The sequence below is a fragment of the Coturnix japonica genome, chromosome 1 (assembly GCF_001577835.2).
Source record: "Coturnix japonica isolate 7356 chromosome 1, Coturnix japonica 2.1, whole genome shotgun sequence".
NCBI classification, from domain to species: domain Eukaryota; kingdom Metazoa; phylum Chordata; class Aves; order Galliformes; family Phasianidae; genus Coturnix; species Coturnix japonica.
In genome coordinates this window covers 72,635,380-72,656,563 of record NC_029516.1, presented here as the reverse complement: position 1 = coordinate 72,656,563, position 21,184 = coordinate 72,635,380, and the positions used below count along the sequence as shown (strand labels likewise).

The following is a 21,184-nucleotide window of genomic DNA, read 5'->3' as shown; positions in this document are numbered from 1 at the left end:
GCTTTGGGCTACCTTATCATGTTCAGATGCCATGTGAGAACACGCTGCCTCTCAGCAATATGGTGAGCCAGAGGACATTTCTCACTCACATCTTTGTAGCCACGGAGTTGGCACAGGCTGTGCAGGAGCACTGAGAAATTGTGTATTGACTCATTCTTCCCTTACTTGCACAGATGAAGTTGGGCCCACTCAAAAATCCCTTATGAACCATCACCCCGCAGGATGGTATCAGATTCTCCTCCAGTTCTTCAGTGGCTGAATTGAACTGTTTCAGCTGAGTAGCTCCAATCCTCCTGCTGCATGCAACATGGGATTGAGCAGGCTATTTCTACTCTGGTTGCTTTATTTAAGTGAAATGAAAACCCTGGGAACAGCCAGGCTCTCACAAGGCTAAAGAGTCATCTGAAGAGAAAGAAGGGATGGAGTGGCAAGACTGGACATATTTCACCCAAATTTCTTCTGAAGTCTGTATATTCCCTGCCTTTTTAATTCAGTCTTCTATGGTGGAAAGGAGTATTATCCATCAAGGAGTGAACTCTCTGCTTTGTTTTAGTGTCTCTTACTTGTTTACCTTCACTCTTTCTTGAAGCCTGAATTCCCATCAGAAACCTATTCTGCATTTTCATCTTCCTTTCCTGGCTGTTATATTTCCTGCTAGGCCTCGACATTGTCTGAGCCAAAGTGTTTTTCTCTCTTATTTGCTTTTTGTTTATGTCAAAATAGTATGTGTCTCATACAGCATTTCTTCAATGCTGTTCCTGACACAACACAGTCAGACCTATGGCTAATGTAGATGTATGTATTTTATGACATCTTTGGTTTCTTTCTGTATGATGTGCTTTGTCATTCTGAATAAGAGTTTAACTGCTCACAGCTAGCACTGCAACTGGGGAAATTATGTGAGATGTAATTCACACAGAGTTCAAGTCCTTGGTCTGAATCAAGAAGAACAGGGACTTGAACTTGTCTTTCTCACATAAAATGAGCATTTAGTTAACAGATATTCTGCAGCACATCTCTTTCCTTAGAAAACTTTCTAAACAGAAGATTCATTGAACACTGTTCATTCAGTCCAACTGGAACATCTGCTGTGTACAAACTCAAATCTTCGTATAAAACAAAGTATATAAAACAAAGCTAAGATATATATATATATTTGTGTGTGTGTGTGTAATAATTCAGAGTCAGCTATGCTGCTAAGCAGGTCTTTGCAATGTGACGTCAAGAAAGCCAGCAGGTATTTTGGATACACGTGAGGTGAACAAAAATGACACCAGTCTGCTCTTACTCATTAGAACTTACTGCCACAAGAACACCAGACATGAGATCCAGTGTCTTCTCCATGTGATGCTTGCTGGTAGCCAGGACAGAGGCATAAAGATTTCTCTTTCTTTCCCCATTTAAGAACTGCAAAGACAAATGTGAATGTCAAAGGAATAATGTGGGACTGGTGTGGCATGCCTTCACTCAGTAGGTGCTCGTGAGAGACTCATTCCATAGAGATAGAAATAAATGAACATGAAAGTTATGGAAGTTCCACCATTATTTAGAATGCCAGGAACTATGTCTCAGCTGCAATCCTTCTGAGCATCAGCAAGTAAACTATACGCATCCCAAACAGGTGTGAATATAAGATCCTAAAGGTTTACCACAGAAAACACAATCTAGAAATGTCTGAAGGGAACCTCTGGGTAGGTCACGGATATGGACAACAGAAGGGATTGAGTTCTTGGTCTACTCATCTGTTCTTTGGGGTTTTATTAACAAAGGATGCTTCACAGCATTTGAGGGCATAAAATGATCTTTAGAACTTTTGGAGATTTTAGTCTAGATTCTTAATATGAGTTTTGGAATAAGCAAAGAAACAACTTGTGTATTCCACATTAATCCAATTCAGATTTGCAGTGACAACACTGCCAGAAATGTGGATATCCACAGCGTGCAAAACTGTTTCTTTAAAAGTCATATCTCTGTAAAATTTCATGCACTAACCTCCATGGAATCACGTAGAGAAAGGTGCTTACAGTGGGAAAAGGAAAGATTAACCTGTAGAGAATGGAGGAAGAAATCCAAGGAGAAAGGTAAACCAAGTGGGAAAAAAAAATTGATTAGAAGAGAAGGAAGAATAAAAGAAGAAGTAAATAACCCCAAAAATTCAAAGATAGTGGCAGAAATAAAGAGGAGATAAATTATTTGCTGAACAGACATAGAACAGAATTTGAATGTATTGGTTATTGATTACATCTTCCAACAACTATAGGAAACAATGAAATGGACAGTAAGCTGAGAAACATCCATCATGTCTACTTCAATCCCATTCCAATTAAAGTGAAAACAAAGCAGAACCTTACAACATTTAATGAAAACAAAACAATACAAAACAAAAAAACACCCACAAAACTAACATGCCCAACCAAGGCAATGGGAAGGATGAAGGGTCTTAGAAGGTTCTTAGACTCATACAATTGCATGCAGGTGGACACACAAAGAGTCCTTGGAAGTGAATCAGGCTCCATGCAGCTACAGAGGAAGACCAAACAAGCAATCAGACTAAACCATCCTTGGTTTATAGCTCAGAGCAAATCCTACATCCAGTCAAGGCTTTTAGTTCAAGTGACATCAATCATACAATACCAACAAAAGCACCAGCAAAACACACTATCTTGTCTTCAGCTTCAGCCAATTCCTTGTTTGGCCAACTTAATGCCTAGAGAAAGATCAGTTGGCCCCTCCTCACTATTCCTACCTCCCACTCTTACATACCCTTCCAGGAAAATAAAGGACTAGGAAATGAAGGCACTTCCTTTTTTACCCCAGTAGTGGTCACTGGAAACTCTGAAGCATGAAATTAATTAATTAAAATATAAATGCAATAAAGGTCCTTCTATGAACTTAGCAAGCATTAGTTCTTAATTATTTAAGTTCCTTGCCCTTGGAATCCTGTATGGAAGGCCAGAATTTCTTCCCTTTGAAGTTCAGAAACCTTCTCCTAATTTCCTACCTAATTTATACTCATCTGATCCTTAAGCACTGCCTTTTTTCAGTTGAAACAATTCTGCATCCTGGTATTTACCTTCTTGTCTTTCTTTGCTAGTCTAACCAAGCCTCCCACACACACTTTTTAAAAGCTTTGCTCTTTCCCCTAATCATTCTCACAACACTTTACCATTCGTTACTTTTTATTTTAATCAGTGGTGACCCAAATTGGCCACAATATTTTAACTGAGGTTTCCTCAGTTTCTCACGGTACTACCGAAATACCTCATATTTCCCTTTCTGAAAATAGCCTTGCCAGATACATCACAGAATAGCAATGGTTCTTTTCAAGGCAACGTCATATTCCAGCCAAAAGGAAAAGAAGATTTGGAGCAGAAGAGAGGAATGTTGAACAGAAAAATAAAAGCATCCTGAGGAATAGTAGACAATTCAAGAGGGGAAAAAAAGCTCTTCAAACATAAAGACATAATCTGCTGTGTAAAAAAGGCAATTCGAGGGAATAACTGACAGACAAACAGCTGACGCAAGGCACATCTGCACAGAATCACAGTGCACTAGCATTGTGTGACCTTTCAGCTTCACACCAGACTCTGACACTGCTTCCTATCAACAACATTTTGGAAGAAGTAGGGATGACAGTGTCACATCGGTAAGGGGAAAAACTCTGAGGGAAAGGAGGCAGAGGAGGCGGATCTGTCTCCTGTGTCCTGAATAGAACTCTTGCACCAGGGCTCACCTTCTCTCTCCAGAGTGAAATGCTTTTTGCCTAGTGATTTAAGAAATAATAGTCCCCAAATACATGTGCGCTTGTACGCTGCTGTGTGTGTGTTTGAGACATATAAAACCTTCCTGAGTACTGAAATTTTTAAGGATAACATTTGTAATAAAAATATCTCACTGTCCCACAGTCGTACAAATATTGTCCTTTAACCTGTGAAAGAATGTAATGAAAGATCTCAAAGTATTTTAAGCATATTAATGAAATGTTACAGTGATCCCCAGGTAGTACATGCTTATACGTTTACTGTGTACTCCACAAGGAGACATGGTAAGCCCTGCTCTAAGCTGCCTCACAGTTTTCTGTAGTGAAATATGGTTGACTTCTTTCTTTACTATTTGGAAGGAGAACTCCAACACCGAAATATTTTGTAGGAGCACTTTGAAACAGGATGAGGGGAGAGAAAGAGCTTTACGTTTTGCTGGCATACCATAGTTCTGTTCTGTCACAGGAAAAATAAATAAATAAAACCCAACAAATTTTCTCGTCGGCAGTTTGTATAGCAGCACCTTTGTTTCTGACGGTGTAAAAGGAAACTCAGCTTGCGGCAGACATGTGATATGTCAATTCATTTCTACTATATTAGCAAGAAGCTACACACACAAGACAGATTTATCAAGTTATCTGATAGTCTAAGAGCCAAAAATTCCTCTTCCAGCTCCCTTTTCTCCTCTCTGGTTTCCTCCATACACATACATATGCACAAATAAAGGCAAATCTGCCACTCCCGCAAGCATAATATTGCAAAATTCTGCAGTTTTATTGAAGGTGTTTATCATAAAGCATCCTTATCTGTTATCTGCTTATAGAGGAGGCTTTGGTATATTATTTCAGAGTAATAGCTGAGAGCGAGTTAAATTGCATTAACCTTTAAAGCTGGCATTAATGGGTAACCGTGTCATGAGGCTATATTACTATACAATTTCCTTTTCCTATTCTTATTCTGGCTTTGTAAATGGAGTATTTTTTGTTGCTGGTGCCAGCCTTACATCACATGCTGTGAACTCTACATGCAGTGCCCATTCTCTGGGGAAACACTCAGCTACAAAAAGCATAGGACTTGCTTTTCTTTGATGCTAGCAGGTGAGAAGGCAGGATCTCGTGACTGATGCTATGCATTTTGTCCCTTGCACAGTCAATAGGCTATTTGGTATATACTCCACACCTATGTTTTTGACCAGAAATATGGTAACTTCAGGGCTAGAATGCACTCAGGGCCTGAAGCTCTTAGGTTAGGACTCATTCTTGGATGTATCAGTGCAGTACTTGAGAGACTGGTCCTCTCCCTTACTGCTGCAAAAGGCTGTCAGCAGTTTTCTGGGAGGGAGAGTTTTACCTGTGGGGATTAAACGTATGAACTCTACTATGTCTCTGTTACTCTGACAGGGAAGACTTCTGTACAGTATTCAAAGCATGTAAGCCCCATCTCTTAACAATTTACCATGAACAGTGAGAGATAGTGCTACTCCAGAACTGTTATGGTGTAAATGGAACCTGAACATGGCCTACCAGTTATCATGTGCTCACGCCCGTGTATTAATTATACACGTAAAATTGCTGTATTTAAGAATTATCAGAATAATTTATCACTTTCAGAGAGCTGTAATTGCAAAAACAGCATAGCCATTTGTCAGCAGTTTCAGATGGAAAGGAGTAGGCTGAGGGAAGGCAGCAGCCTCTCTGATCATGTTTTGATTAGGAAGCCTCTTTGTCACAGATCTGACTTGTGGACTCTCCTCCTCCTCACAACTCTTTGAGCCTTCTTCACAATCTGTTTATCCGTAGAATGCCTGCACCTGACTCACCCGTGGAAGCTCTTCTCAGCTTTGAAAGGAGAGCTAACATGACAAGTCTGTGAAGGACATATTTCCACATAACTCAGGCCAAGCTTCTGAAGACACACAGATGAGCTGCAGCGCTCTTCAAGCCTTTCACAAACTGGGAGCCATCAGATCAATACCTTGCTTACCAAAGAGACATTTGTCTGACTAAGGGGAACAGGTCTCAGATGAATTTTAATACTCCTCAGATAAATGCTTGGTAAGAGCAGACCTATACATGGGACATGCCTTGGGTGATGCAGAAGAGGTGTATGTTATTTGGCTACCATGGAGATGAGTACAACATAAGAGCCTAAATAGATGAGAACATGTTTTGTTTTGAAGCACTGTTGCAATAGAGGTGCGTGTTAAATACAGAACTGCTAGTTTCTTGCCAAAAGCTAACGTTAGTTGTTTAAATTAAAACTGCATTTAACACACAACTTAAATAAATTCTTCCTTTCCTCTTTTCTGTGTTCCTTAAAAGGAACCTGCTGCTTCCTGAGCTCCCTCTGAGAGCACACATGCTGTGCTGCCCGTTTAAGCAGAGCAGCACAGCCCCTTCTCCATGGCTGATCGGCAAAGCTAATGAATGCAGACTGCAGAGGAGACCAAGGCTTTTGGGTGCATCTAGCTTTTTTCTTTCTCATGAGTCCTTTTTGATACCAGGTTTATGTTCACTAATGCTTCTTTTCCTTCCTCCTCAGAAAAGTCTGCCACAGCCCAAATCTGGGTAACCACATTAAACCATCAAGCTGTAGAGATTTATCGTCATAGCGCAATTCAACTTAGAGTATCTGAAAGCTACTGTAACATTTCTGACTGGCCTGGGACTGTGAAGTTTTGGGCAGTTGTGGAAGACATGCCATCTACTGTCTGACCCATTTTTTTCTGGACCTATCAACACACAGCCCTAAATGAATCTATCAGAATACCTTACTTTAAAAATTTCAATTCAAACAGCAAAGATTCACCCTATTAGCTTCAGAGGTGTGAGTTACAAGCCCCAGGCTGTCAGACAAAAATAGGCGCACACATACTTACAAATCAGTAAGCCCCTGAGTTAGAGGAATGACTCTGGGCCAGCAGCTCTACAGACGGTTTTGAGGCAACGTGTTGCATTCACAGACAGTAATAAGAATCTCTCTCTCCCTAAGGAAAATAAAGAGAAAAAAAATTACAATCATTGGTAGAAATTGTGTTGATTTTTCTTAATGATAAATGAAGTGAAAATGTGGATGAGAATGATGGATGCCGCCAGTCAGAGTTCTTCTGGTTACAGCAGCCAGTGTCTCTTTATGTACCCGTCTCATGAAAGTGGCAGGATATTTAAAAAGCAAAAAAAGAAAAAAAAAGAAAAAAAAAAAAAAAAAAAAAAAGAAATATGCTAAAATTAAAATGGAGAAGAAAAAGTCATTTCTCACATTTAATGGCATAATGAAGTCTTTTTAATGTAATTTTCTTTACTCTTCTGATTACATATTCACAAAGAGGATCTTCACTTCTATCTTTATTAGGCACCGTGTTTGTCATCATTATGGGTTAAGTATTTTCATAAACATTTGATGAATATTAACCATTTAAAATAAAAAATAACAGTTTATTCTCAGTGCAATGACGGCTGCACATGGAGATATTAATATTAGAGCAAGTCATATGAAATTACGCACCCTGCAGTCCCATCCCTGTGTGCAAGGAAGCAGTGCAGAGGCTGAGAGATGAGAGACTCTCAACCAGTTGAACCTGCAGAAGTGCTTGGAAAGCTGGATCCTAGCTAGACCTATAACCCAGGCTGACAGTAATAACTAAGACTAACAAATCTCCCTGTCAGAGACTTGGTGCCACTGGGTCCCTTCTGTAGGTCACAAAATAGCCAGTTGTTTATTTGCTGCTTTCCTAACACCCCTGCATGTGTTTGCTGGGGCTTAACCAGCCAAGCCTGGTTAGCTTATGTGCCATCTCTAGTTGGTCCAGTTGCCCTAACAAATACATTTTTAAACACACCCTGTTCTCTACAGTAGGAGAATAGCATTTTAAAACAAACAGTCCCAAACTCAGGTGCTCTAGAAAGAGAAGGAGGAATGAACATCATGAAAGAAGGTCCATCAACAACAGGACGACTGGAGCTGAGTGAAAACACAACCTGGTTAATCTGTTTTTAAATAACACAGAAAAAATACAGACAAAATGTTTCAGGTTCTCTAGAGCACCAGTTAAAATTTCAAAACAGTGATATTTCATTTTGATCCTTTTATTAAGAAGATTTTATTACTAACTGAGTCATTTCCATAGAAGAAAACAATAGCACATACTATTTAAATATTGCCTGACCTCTTTCTTCCCCCTAGGCTCTGTTTCTTTTGCATCTCTTATCCATTTTCCTTCCCCCAGTAAACAAAATAAAGCATCAGTGATAACATCCTAATTCTAAGGAAACACAAGAAAGCCTAATTCTGACAGAAGGCCGTTGCAACAAAAATACCTGACCTGCTTCTCACAAAGCATCCCTATTTCTCTTCTTATTCAGAGGAAACAGGAGGCAGCCCATATCCCTAAGGCTTCCCCACCTGTAAAGCAGCAAGTGTTGGCTTACTCTTCCCCCATGAGTGCCCATGCCAGCACTAACTCAACACAAAAGCAGGCAGCCATGGAGGCAATGTTTTTCTTTTCTTTAGTTAAATAAATAAATAAGTGAAATAAACACAGAGCATCATGCAAAAGGGAAGGGAAATAGGCCTACCTGTGGATCTTGTATTGACCTTCCCCACCACCCCGAAGCCCGGAGCAGCATTTTCAGTGCTGTCAAACATTATTAGAAGGTCAGATGTGGAAAGGAGTATGGGGTTAATCTTTTTTTTTTTCTTTTTTTTTTTTTTCTTGCCTTTTTAGACATAAACTGGGTCAACTTAATTAAATCCTGTACGCAGGAGACCCAAAGCAGGAACCTAAAGAGCCAAGGGCCCAATTCTAAAGATCCTGACGCAGCCCTGAGTGGAGAGGGTTAACATCAGAATTACCAGTGGATGTTTAATTAGGATTTGAGAGATGGGGATTGAGCATTAGGCTCGGGTTTATTTAGGGCTCATGTGTGCTCAAGCACCGAGGTAATTTTACATTGTACTTCGCGGTGCCCTTCGCGGCACTCAGCTGAGAGCTACAGTGGCTGCTGCTGGAGTAAAAGCTCCACCTGGAGACAGCAGGAGCATGCCGGCTTCCCTGCCTGCTCACAGCGGAGGATACCGGCAAGGATTTGCTGCCAGAGCAGGGGGCTCAGGAGGCCTCAGCCTTGGAATTGCCATGTCTCTCACTCTCCTGCTATGGCCCAGACGTTTCCCTTCCTTCCAGCACTTAGCGCTGCTTATTCACAGACCCCGTGGGGAGCCAGGAGGTGCAAAGAGGGAACGTGAGTGACTGCAGGTCTGCAACAGGGGCACCAGGGAGACAGGAGTGGAAAACTTGAGCAGAACCTCATGAGTTCAAACCCACTGTCGCATGCAGCTACAAAAAAAAAAAAAAAAAAAAAAGGTTTTCTAGGAAAATAAAATTAGATCATAGAATCATTATGGTTGGAATAGTCTGTCCGTCCGTCCATCCATCCATCCATCCATCCATCCATCCATCCATCCATCCATCCATCCATCCATGCCTTTTGACCACTCTAGACCATGTCCCTCGATGTCACACTTGCATGTTTCTCGGACGCCACCAGCAACTGCACCACCTCCCTGGGCAGCTGTGCCACTGCCTCACCTCTCCTTCTAATGTCCAACCTGATGTGATTCTCTGCTTTGGTATGAAGCTTGTTTTCCTGCCTTTCTGCCTAGTTTGCATCTTCTCAGCTGACTGCTCTTCCTAAAAAGCTGTTGAAGTCACTGGTATTGTGGGATGAGCAAGGAGGCAAGACAGCTCCTCAGAACCACTCACCCAACTGTGTCTGGGTTGGATTTGAAATCCTCACCCTTAGGAGAAGTTTGCATCATGATATGAAGTTTCATTGCCAAAACTGAAGCACAGACTGGTAGTCAGCCTCAAGCTTGTAAACGCTGCAAAGCAAATATATCCTTTCTGGCTTCTGACTTAGGCACAGGGAGATTTCCCAGTAACTGGAATCCCATTGTCCACATTGCCAAATTGCTGGTGCAACCTCTGCTCTGCTTTTGGCTGAGGCCAGACAACGGCATCCCAGATTGCTCCTAGACACAGCCTGTGGTTTGGCATGGGCAGGAGTCTTTTCCAGAGGAAAGGAGAGTGTTGTTAAATGGCAGCAGGGCATTGCAAGCCAAGCAGCTTCACTATCAGGAAAATTTTCTGAGGTGTATCTAATTCCTTGGCACATAAGCAAACTATTTCAATGAAAGTCTGCTCAGGATCACGCTGTCAATATTAGGGCAATCCTCTGCAGAGGCAAGCTTTCTCCAGCCACACTGAGCTCCATAAACTGGCTCCTTGGCTTCAGTGAGGCCTTTCAAACAGGGAAAGAATGAGCAGATGCAGTTTAGTTTAGTAGTGGAACAGAGATTCTAAGATATGTAGAAAAAAAGCCCTTCATGCTGTTAAAAAGATGGTGCCATTGAGTTTGGCTGGCAAGAGCTAAGGTAACAAGAGAGGTGTTTAACTGTGGTTTGCATGCCCCTGCCTGGCAAGCAGAGCTCCTTATCTCTAAGTATTCTAAAGCTAGACTGGTTTGTTATTAGGAGAAACCAAGCCCCTGCACGTTATTAGCCAGCAGATGGTATATAAATGTGATGTCAGGAACCAATCTAACACGACCCACGGCAAGGAGGAGGATGATTAAACAGGGAAATGAAACAGAGCTGAGGAATGTCACAAAAGAGTCAGCACAGAGGGACTCAGATCCCCAGGAACACGGGGCTTCAGACTGCACATCTTTGCCAAGTTAAAAAGCAAGAAGTGAGTCTGTAAACAGAGCTGACCATAGGGGATAAAGATGAAATGGAAGCAAGCTTTTTTACTATCTCAATCAGGGAGAAAAAGTGACAAGAACTGACTGAGATGCTGAAAAGTGAGTGATATGCTATTGCCAAAAGAATGCTCAAAACAGTGTAACAGCTGATAGAGGTACTGAGCGTTGTGAACCTAGACAGAGTAAGACTTCAGAAACACCTCCGAGTTAAAGGAAAAAAAGAAACAACCAACAAACTAACTGAATGCTTTCAGCAACAGAAAAGGGAGCAGATGTCAGTGCTGAGAGCACCAGACTCACAGGTAAATTTGGGGACTGCCAGCAGCGACGCCTAGTGAAATCAGCAGGTGTGTTTCTCCTCTGGAATACAAATACAATGGGGGTTTTCCTTACCCCAGAGTGCTCACAGCAACCCCCACCTTGCTCTGAATTCATGTAGGACAAAAGGTGTCCCTCAAAAATTAAGCTCAAAATTCTGGGCTAAAATGTCTCATTCTCCTCTATCCCCCTCACATCTATGCAAGAGACAGGGTGTTTCCTCTACTTTCTCACTGTTTATCTACTCCATGTCATTTCCAAAAACGTTGTCCAGACTCAATCCAGTAATTACTGGGTTTGTCGTAATCAGAAGCCTACATCAGATTTCTCCCAGAGAGAGTAACAGGTAATTCTCCATATTCAAGGAATCATAGAAACAGAGAATATCCCAAGTTGGAAGGGACCCACAAGGCTCATTGAGTCCAACTCCTGACTCCACACAGCACCACAAAAACCCAAACCCTATGTCTGAGAGCAGTGTCCAAACACTCCTTGAACTCCAGCAGCTCAGTGCTGTGCCCACAGCCCTGTGCAGCCCATTCCATGCCCACCACCCTCTGGTGCAGACCCTAGTGTCATGCAAGTACATCTGCAGAAGACCCTCAGATCTGCATACAGCAACCCAGCACCACTCTCAGCACAGACCCAAGAGGAAGTTCTTCCACTGATGCTGGGTGTATTTTTATATGTTGCTTCACACATACATACATTGTAATGTATAATTAATGCTTCTGAAGTGCATTTTTTTAAATTATTATTATTTATATATATTGCACGTTATTTTTATTTTTTCTTACAGCATCACCCTCTTTCTTTAGCATATGCTGTTGGCTTCCTTATTTTCTCCTCACCATCTACTATCTTCTGCCCGCCTTCAGTGTAGGCCACACTCCCACCTCTCTGCAATACATACCATTCCCTGTATCTCTCTTTTCTTCCACCATCTCCTTCCCTTCCTCCTCAGTGCTGGCCACCTCCCACCTCTCTCTCTCTCCTGTCAGCAACAGTTTATCGGCAGTTGCAGTCTCATCTATCAGTCCAATTCATCTTCCCCTGCAGCCTTTGGGGTAGAGGGAGAGGAAAAACCACAAGCTGCCTTCCTAAAGAAACTGGTGGCAGCCAGGGGCATTAATATGAGAAGCTTGGGAAGGTGTCGTTTTTCACTCAAGCTGACATTTAAGCTGTTTCATAAATATGAAATCAAACTAAGGGCCCAGATGGGCCTTCACCCCCTCCTCCTTTAACTAAGAACGGCTGTGATACTCCCTCCACCAGCTTAAAGCAAAGGGATGACAGGAGCAAATCCCTTGAGGATGACGGATGGAAGAAGTGACTGTTCACAGTGATAGCGCCTGTGATGTTTACATTCGTTTCAGTGCAAAGCCACCAACGCATACAGGAGAGCCATCAGTCACTATTGGTAGTGGCAGGTTGTCCAAGGTGGGATTTCTCTGTGAATGCACAGGGCAATGGGGTGGATACTTTCTTTGCTACAGAGAGAATATCTCTCCCTGCAAAGGAAAGTGGAACTGTTTTCATGAGCAGTTCTACTAGTGCTGCAACTCTGTTTACTCATCCACATGGAACCTGATTTTAGGAGAGAAAGAGGTATAAATCCCTGTTCCTGGCTTGCTTTATGAGTGTGGCCTGCTTATACCACCCTAGTCTCTGTGCATCATGGTGTACAACACCTTGAGGGCACATCCCAGAGAAACAGCAGTTTGGGGAGGAATTTACTAGACCAGCTATAAGGGCTGTAACCCTCTATATATGCTTCCAGGTATCACTGGCAGTCAGTGATACAGCTCCTCGTGATCCAGGCATTAACTACAACTGCCTTGAAATTTCTTGCCAGTTTATACATGATACAAAAGCAGAAAGTGACATCACAAGGCACTGAGCTCTTGATCTCACAGAGAGACATGCTGAACAGCCTCATCCTTCAACATGGAGTGCTCATAGCACCTTATGCTGTCTGATCCTAATGCAGTCCTTGAAAGGCTATGCTTGGGCTACTCCTCTGATGGACAGATCAATCTAATTCCCAGTACAAGTTTGGCTGACCAGTTCTATGAGAACAGTGAACTTCAGTTCAAGCAGCTCATCTCCCTCCCTTCTATTTGATCCAGTTATGTGTTTGCAGAGAATAATGGTCTCCTCTCAGTTTTCATCTGACTAGACCAAACATGGCAGGCTTATTTCTTCTGACATAACTGGTTAACCATTATCCTGATTATACTGGCATTTGCACCAATTTTAATTCTTCTCTCTTGAAAAAGATTGACAAGAATGATGACCAGCTCTTCCAGGTGATGTCTATACCATCTTCATACAACAGCTGTGGTATTGCTGTGTTTCTCATGTATCTTCTAACATATGCTTGCACATCCTAAAATTTCAATTACCTCTCACCAATGGCCATTTCAAGTTGTGAGCTCATACTTGTACTGTGATTGACTGGTACAAGCAGGTCTGTCTCCTGTTTTCTTGTTTCAAACTGATAAGCTTTCAGTATGAAGGTGAAACTCACTCATGCTGCCCAAATCTATGGCCTTGATTTCCATACTGCTGTGTTCCCTCACATCACTGTTAACCCAGTCCTTACAATACCCTGTGTGATACTGAAGTGTTTCCGGACATTGATGATGCTGCCTCTTAAAGTTAACTCATCCCAAAGTTTAGGCCTGTTGTTGTCCCTGAAGACATGGCCACCATGACCAAGTCTTAAGAACTTACCTAGCCATGTCCTCCCAGCACTGCTTTCTTTCCTCTGTTTCACCAGTTCCTTAGTCACCTCACAATTCTTGTACTAATCCTCATCTTCTCTCATTTAACTACTGATTTCCCAGGAGGTACCATACCGGATTTTAATGAAGTGCAGATAGAGGAGATCTACTGCATTTCCCTTGTCTAGAACATCACTTACTTTATCAAAGACAGATATCAAGTCAGTCTGGTACAATCTCTTTCTGATAATGGCATGTTGCACTATATCCCATTTTATATTCCATGTCTTCAATTATTCTTTCTGACATAATTTGTTCTGAATCCATCTATGCCCTTGAGGCCAAAATAACAAGCCTGCAGCTGCCTAGATCACTCTCCCTCCCTTTCTTAAATATGGGTACTACATTTGCTATTATCCAGGCAGAAGAACCCCCGAGTGATTGGATAGATTTATTAAAGAAACCATGTACCAGGCCTGTGATTTCATGGACCAGTTCTTTTAGCATGCTGGGGAAGATGATTTCCCAGCTTCCCTGGCTTGAACACTGTACGGTCTCTGAAATGTTTCCATCTTGCATGCAATTATTGCCCTTTCAGTATATTTATTCCCATTAGTCCACCTGACTTTGCCCCACACTCTGTATTACTGCTTTTAGGGGCAAAGTATTCCTCTTGTTTAGAGCTGTGCAATTTTTTCTCCTATGTATAGAGTCTCTAACAGTGGGTTTTTGTTTTATTTTGATTTTTATTCTGATTTTTTTGTGTGTTTTTTTGTTGTTGTTTGTCTGTTTGTTTCATTTCCTTTGCAGGGACTGACTCAGTTTGACTTATGGCAATTCTCACTTCATCCCTGCACTTCCTGACCTCCCAAGACATACCTTTCTTTGTTGCTTAATCTCCTTTCCAAGGCTGCTTTGATGTGCAGGCAGTTATCAAGAGCAGCAGGCTGCTGGGGGGTAATAAAGGGGCCACAGACCTATTGCATGTTTGGCCTATACCTAGAGCTGCAGAGTTAGCCTTGCTGTGATTACCTACTCAGACCAGGTCAGGGTGGTAGCTACTACCACAGGAGTATGCCCTCCAAACAACAGGAGCTTCTGGTCCTGTCTTCTGCTTCTCCGAATGGCAATCAGAGGAGAAAGGCAGACTTTTCTCACAGCCCCCTACCAGTCTAGTTTCTTTGCTTCCTGTTTCTGAAGTCACAATTCCCCCTTTCAAAGGTGCTACCACTAGCAGCATCCTGAAAGATGCAGATGGGCAGCTGCCTTGGCATCAAAGTAGAAACAAGATACTTTTGTAACCTCTCAGAAGATGAGGGCAGGGGGAAAATAGAGGCAAATCTGTATTTTGAGATTACATTAGTTGAAAGGGTACCAAGTAGTGGAGGAAGAGTGGAAGACTCCTTTCTCTGTCTGTCGTTCACTGAAACCTTCTGTAACTCCTCTGCAGCCTCCCAGCCTCATCCCATCTCCATTCGCCTCCCATCTGCTCTGCAATGCCACCAGAAATGGCTTCATTACCCTTTGAAGGGAAGGCAACTTTCAGAACGTTGTTAATACTGTAGAGAATTTGCAGTTTCTGCCCTGCTTTGCTCCTTCTAGGCTCTCTGCTTCTGGGTGAGATGTTTTTTAAAGTTAACCTTTTAAAATAAATTGGCTGTTCATCTCCTCCAAGTTTGCTCCCTTTTCCTAGGATGCAAATTCCAAATGTTTTTGCACTATTCAATTAAATGTGTTCCTACTGCCCTCTTTTAAAGTCTCTGAGTTTCCAGGTCCAGCCGACTTACTGATTTCTCTGCTTGAACAAAGTTTGCCCTTTGGAAATAGAAAGAAACTCTCAGTTATGATTCATTCTTATTTATCCAGCTACTCAATTTGAACTGAGCCATATAGCTGTAGGATTTGAATGGACCTTGAGAGCTCACGTAGCCCATCTCTGCCCCAAGCGATGATCTGCTGTCCAGACCTCCATCACTCCTGACAGGCATGTGTTTAACCTGCTTTTGTAAACCTCCAAAGGCAGACTCCATAATCTCCCTAAGCAATCCGTTCCTTATATTACTCCCCTTACCCTCCAAAAACATTCCCTAATGTCTCATCTGAATCTCTTTTCCTGCAATTTTAGGCCATTATTACTTGTCCTTTCTACCATAGGCACAAAGAAAAGGTTATTGTCTTCATAGTAGCTTCCTCATTCCTCATAAACACTTTCATTCCTCTCTTCACAGACTAAGCAGCTCATTCAATCTTCCCTCACTGGCTGTGGTTTCTACATTTTAAAGCATTCCTGTTTTTCTGTTCCGGACCAAGTCCAACAGAGTCATATCTTAAAATGCAGCATCCACAACCTGATCCCACTCAGACTGAATTTAAAACAGATTACGTCACGTATCTTACATGTGACAGTGCTACTTACTTATACATCTCGGGATGATGTTTGCTTTCTTCACAAGAGCTGACTTACTATTATTGACTCAGGCATTTTGTGATCTGCAGTAACCCTCCAGATCCTTCTCAGCAGACCTATACCTGGTCACTCCCATCTTGTGCTGTTACTATTGCTTGATCCTCAGCACAACACTTTGTACGCATCTTCATTGATCTGCATCCCATTTTTTGCAGGTATTTTCTCCAATCTGTCTAGATCATTTTGAATTTGAATCACATCCCCTGTAGCATGCACACATGTATTCAACAGGGTATTCTAACATTTATTAAGGGCATGCATTATTCCATAACCTCCATTATCAGTGACCATAGAATCTAACTTGATGGATCCTTCTAGTCAGCCAGTGAATCGTTGATAACTGCTTTACAAGAATGGTTTTCCAAACAGTTTTGAATCCATATCATAGTAATTTTATACACGCCGCATTTCTCCAGACTGCTAATGGAAGTCTCACATGCGGCAGTGTCAAAACCTAACAAGTCAAGGTGCTCTGTCGTTATCTACAAGACTTGTTACCTGTCAGAGTAGGAAATCAGGTTGGCTTTATACAATTTGTTCCTGACAAAATCAAATTGCCTGTTATTTACCATGTTGCTATCCAACTCATGATCAATCTATTGTTAGGTTCCATATAAAGCTCTCCTGTAAAATTCTTTCTGCTAACTGAAATCAAGGCTAGAATAGCAGCACTCTGATGGGTCTCAGTGATTATTTGGTGATGAAGTCTTTTAGCTATCACATTCAAGAATAACCAGTCCCTACTTTTATTAATAGCATCTATTTTACAATCTAAATTTCAGAAAATACAGTCTTCTAAACTGACATAATTCCTAGTTATTTTTCTCCCTCTCACACACAGGTTACAGCGATTTATGATCTTCAGACACCCAAGGGTAATAAAGACAGCATTTTCCCAGTTCCTCCCCAAAGCAATTTTGACCCAAGCCAATTCCATTTGAGCTTTGCTGCTACTTATTTGCCCACCATATCCTTAATCTCTCAACTAATTTAATGTTTGTTTCTGTCTTTCCCGAAAACCACCCACCCTTCAATACCTGTTTTCTAGTCTTCACTACTACTCTAACGTGTCTGATGATTCTATAATAACCAGTTCATAACAAACAGTTATCTTGCTCTGATTTTCATGTGCCTTGAATGCACCTTGGCTGTTTCAGTCTAATGTTGATCAATTTCCCAACTAAATAGTGTACAAACATTTCCCCAAAATATCACTGATTTCACTACTGTTCCTGCTGGCACTTGTACTCTCATTTTCCTTGCTTTATTTCTTCTTTTTGCTACACATTCATCTATTCCTGCATATTTTTTTACCCCATGTTGCTATTTCTGTATAATGAATAAAGAAGTGAACACAGGGACATGTATTATACAAGCTTATCCCAAACTACCATTCTATTTCCTAGACCAAGATCTTACTTACTTACTAATTGTGTTACATCAATGCCAGAAATCATTCTCTCAGGCACAGAGGAGTCTCTCCCTGGAGTATGGCTACTCTTTTGGGAGCATGTCTCAGTGGATGGGCTGTCTGAAAACCTTCCTGGTAATATCAGTCTTGTGACAGCCTTTCTTATACTCTCTGTGCATGCAAGAAATTGCAAGTTCATTTGAGCTGCAATTCACTCACTGCGCTGAGGATTTTCCTTAGCATGGCACTGATAATTTTTACCTTCTCTGAAAGGATTCTGGAAGTAACACCTGTCCTGGAGTGAAGGACAGTCACTTTTTCAAGGGATGTCCTTTGGGTTCAAGTCTTCATAGTGGGATTCCGTACTGGATGCACCAGGGACCAAAGGCCAACAATATAACCATTGAAACAGAACAAAGTCACTGGTCCAGGTCTGTCTGTGGTAGCGCACAACATGCCATTCAAGGACCATGTTTCCAAAGATGTCTAAATCGTCAGAGTGAGCAACCTTGTATGCTGTGACCCAGAGACAGCAAAAGCTGTCTAAACAGAGGGACACAGCAGTTGCAGAAGAGCATTCAGAGGATGTTATGTCCTTTGGCTTGGCCCCTCATGATCCTTGCAGTCTTGCAACAAACTGTACATCAGATGAAGGGGAAGAGACAGTTGTTCTAGCAAATACAGAGCAAGGAAGGAGGAAGGGGAAGGTCTGGAGCATCTCTCCTGTGTGAGAGATGCCATTCTGTGGATGTTTTTCTACTCTGTAGCCTCACTCTGAGAGGTGAGTGGACCAAGAAATTAAAGCATCCCTTAGAAAACAGAGCAATCCTTTGGGACTGGTGGTAGAGTGCTGTCCTCATTTCCTAATTTATCTGCTGCAATTTTTTTTCTGTTTTCTCTCAGTTTCCCCTGTGAATGTGTCCCCAGCTATGCCCATCTTTTTTCTCTCCTGCACATTGGTTGATTATTTTGCTACTCCATCATCTGCCTTTTTCTTCATTACAGTCTCCAGTGCAGCATACTTGTTGTCAACTATATTTCTCCTCCATCAGCTAGTTCCTTTTTCTTCTCAACTAGACTACAAGCAAGGTCCTTCCATTCCATTGGGATCATGAGTTGGGAAGGCACAGAAAGCTACCTAAGCCTTGTGAAAAAATGTTTTACTTAATGGGAATGAAGCTGGGAACAGATCTGGAGAGAAGTTTGTGATAACGTGGAGAGAAAAGTGTACAGCCATCCAAAAGGTCTTCTTCAAAAGCTCAGACGTTTAGGACATCAAGAAGTTTTAAAAGCAATTATAAATATTCTTGAGGGGAAATTAAAGAAGAAATTTTCTCTCAAAATGCCTAGCCTCACAGCCTGTTATAATAAGATATTATTACAAATCAGCAAAAATGACACAAGATCTCCTGAAATGTAGTTCAGCAAGGGAACTATGTTATAATCCTGCAGCACCTGGAATGTGACATCCACAATTAAAAAGAGAAGGAGGGGGAGGGAGGGAGAAATAACAGAGTGAGCTAGGGCCCCAGAGACATGCTGTTAAAAAATTATATTTAGAATCTCCAAATCTCCAAGGAACAACAGACATAGGAGTCAATTATACTGCCTCAAAGGGAGGATTTCAAATACTGTACCTAGTGGGAAATCATGACTCCCCGTGTGCTTGTGGCTCCCATTTCACAAGTAAATCTCTACCACTTTGGCTTGGTAGCTCTTTCAGGTAAGGAGGAAGTATATCAAACAAATGCGTGTACACCTAACACACCGATTCAAGAGATCTAAACAGAATTTGGAATCTCTGCCAAAGAAAGTTCTACAAGATCAAGTTTGTCTCTTTTTTTTTTTAAAAAAAAAAAAAAAAGTCAAAAAGGAATAAAAAAACAATGTATAGAAAGAAACTCTTCACTGTAGGTCAGTAAGTAAGTTCAGCCTGTGTTTTAACTTCACTACACTATATTCCACCATTACTTTAAAGGAGAAAATAGGAATCTAAGTAAGAAGTCATAAAAAAAAAAGCCTAAATGAAACATTTCAACCTCCTGGAAGTACTGATGTGTTTTCTGAGTGAAATTTCATCAAATGGGGCACATTTCTTCGGACCCTGAAGCTTTCATAAAAATCAGCCTTTACAAATGGAAAATTGCTAGAGAAAGAAGAAGGGAAGGAAAAGAAAAGAGCACAGCAGCTCTCCTATTGCTTTTCTAACCTTCAGCGCTGGAAGTGCATACAATCACTTGTGTCTAAACAGCCTTCTAGGTGTGAGGAGCAACAGTCTCAGCAGTTCCTCTGGGCAGACATCTGAGAGTATGCTCAAATTTGCACAGTCTCACTCTTCTGACCTACAGACCACTGCAGGTCCACAGCTTGCCTTCAAGAGCCTGTGTAAGATACCTAGAGAAACAATGTCTTTAGCCAAGTTTAGCTTGCTATATCAAGGTGCACTTTCTTCTGGAAATGTTTGGTTGTTTCTAATTTTGAACAGTTTGTCTGTCCCCTGTACTGCACTGCCTCACAGGGTAGCAGAGGTCAAGACTGCCAGTGCCAAGCCTTGCTCTGCCTCAGAGCAGTGGAAAATGGGCTGTCCATCCATGCAACAGCCCCAGGGAAGATCACCTCTGAGAAAGAGAAAAGCCTTCCAAAGTAAAGAGCTGACAGCTGCAGCTTCCTTTGAAAGCTGCTCGCTTTCCTCTATCTCCAGGGCAAGCACAGATCTGAGGTTCTTCCACCCTTTTCCTCCCCCAGCTAATCTCCACTCTGCGTCTGAAGTTACTCTTCAGTGTGTTTCTGAAATCACTCATCCTTTGTTGCACAGTTAATATTGCCTGTGTTTCTGTAATGATAAATGCATTAACAAACGCAGCTCTCTGCCTATTGAACCTGGAAATCAGGGGAGTTGCAAATTCAGAGGATCAAACTCTTACATACCCTAGTTGCTGAGACTTTCAGTTATAACCTCAGTGAAACAACTGGGCGGTTGATAGATCAGATCCACCCCTCGTACTCAATAAATCCTGAACAACCTAGGAAAATCTCTGGAAGGATATAATCCACTGGCTGCTGAAATCTTTCCTGCTTCATTCAGGGGCAATAAAGTCACATCCCTCATGTTCAGAGAGAGACGTTTCACTACAAGTCGAGCAGTGATTAGTAACAGCAAAGAGTAAGACAAAAAACATCTCACTGTTCAGCAACCAGTGAGTGGACTATCAGAGAAGTCACTCTAGCTTGCACTTAGTTTACGATTTTAGAGTAGAAGAAAGATTGTTTACACTATGGACAGTGGGATTTGCCTGAGTAAATATGAGGATCTACACCATAGAAATTTGCATCTGAGGAAGCCACGCTAAGCATCCCTTGTGAGTCAGTAAGGTTCAAATCAATATAACTAATGCTGTTTAGGGTGCAGTTCATCTTGTCCTAAAATAAACATCCATGTTTTATCTGCAGAAGTCCTGTCTTCAGTATCCATTAACAATAATGGAATTCAGATATTTTGCAGGAGAGTATCTAGGACATAGATACCTGCTTTGTAGATATCCATTGCTAAGTGAAACGAGTCCTTCCCTGCCTTCCTTTCTGAGCTGTAAATGGGGCCCCGCTAGGCTATCGGGGAGTAGGCTTGCATTATCTGCACACAATTTGGGGACTTTGCTTCCATATCCACTCATAGCTAATGGTCTGTTCCATTAATTCTTAAGGTTAATGTGACCTTGTAAAGCTAAATAAGTGCATTTCTCAAA

General features: G+C 41.7%; 1 long non-coding RNA gene across 1 annotated transcript in view; it reads right to left on the bottom strand.

Moving 5' to 3' along the window:
- LOC107320349 overlaps nucleotides 1-21,184 on the bottom strand; it is a 76,050-nt gene that overhangs the window by 34,703 nt on the left and 20,163 nt on the right. Inside the window, exon 3 of the long non-coding RNA XR_001558227.2 lies at nucleotides 6,640-6,747. This is a non-coding gene — a long non-coding RNA (uncharacterized LOC107320349). The remainder of the gene's footprint in view (nucleotides 1-6,639; nucleotides 6,748-21,184) is intronic.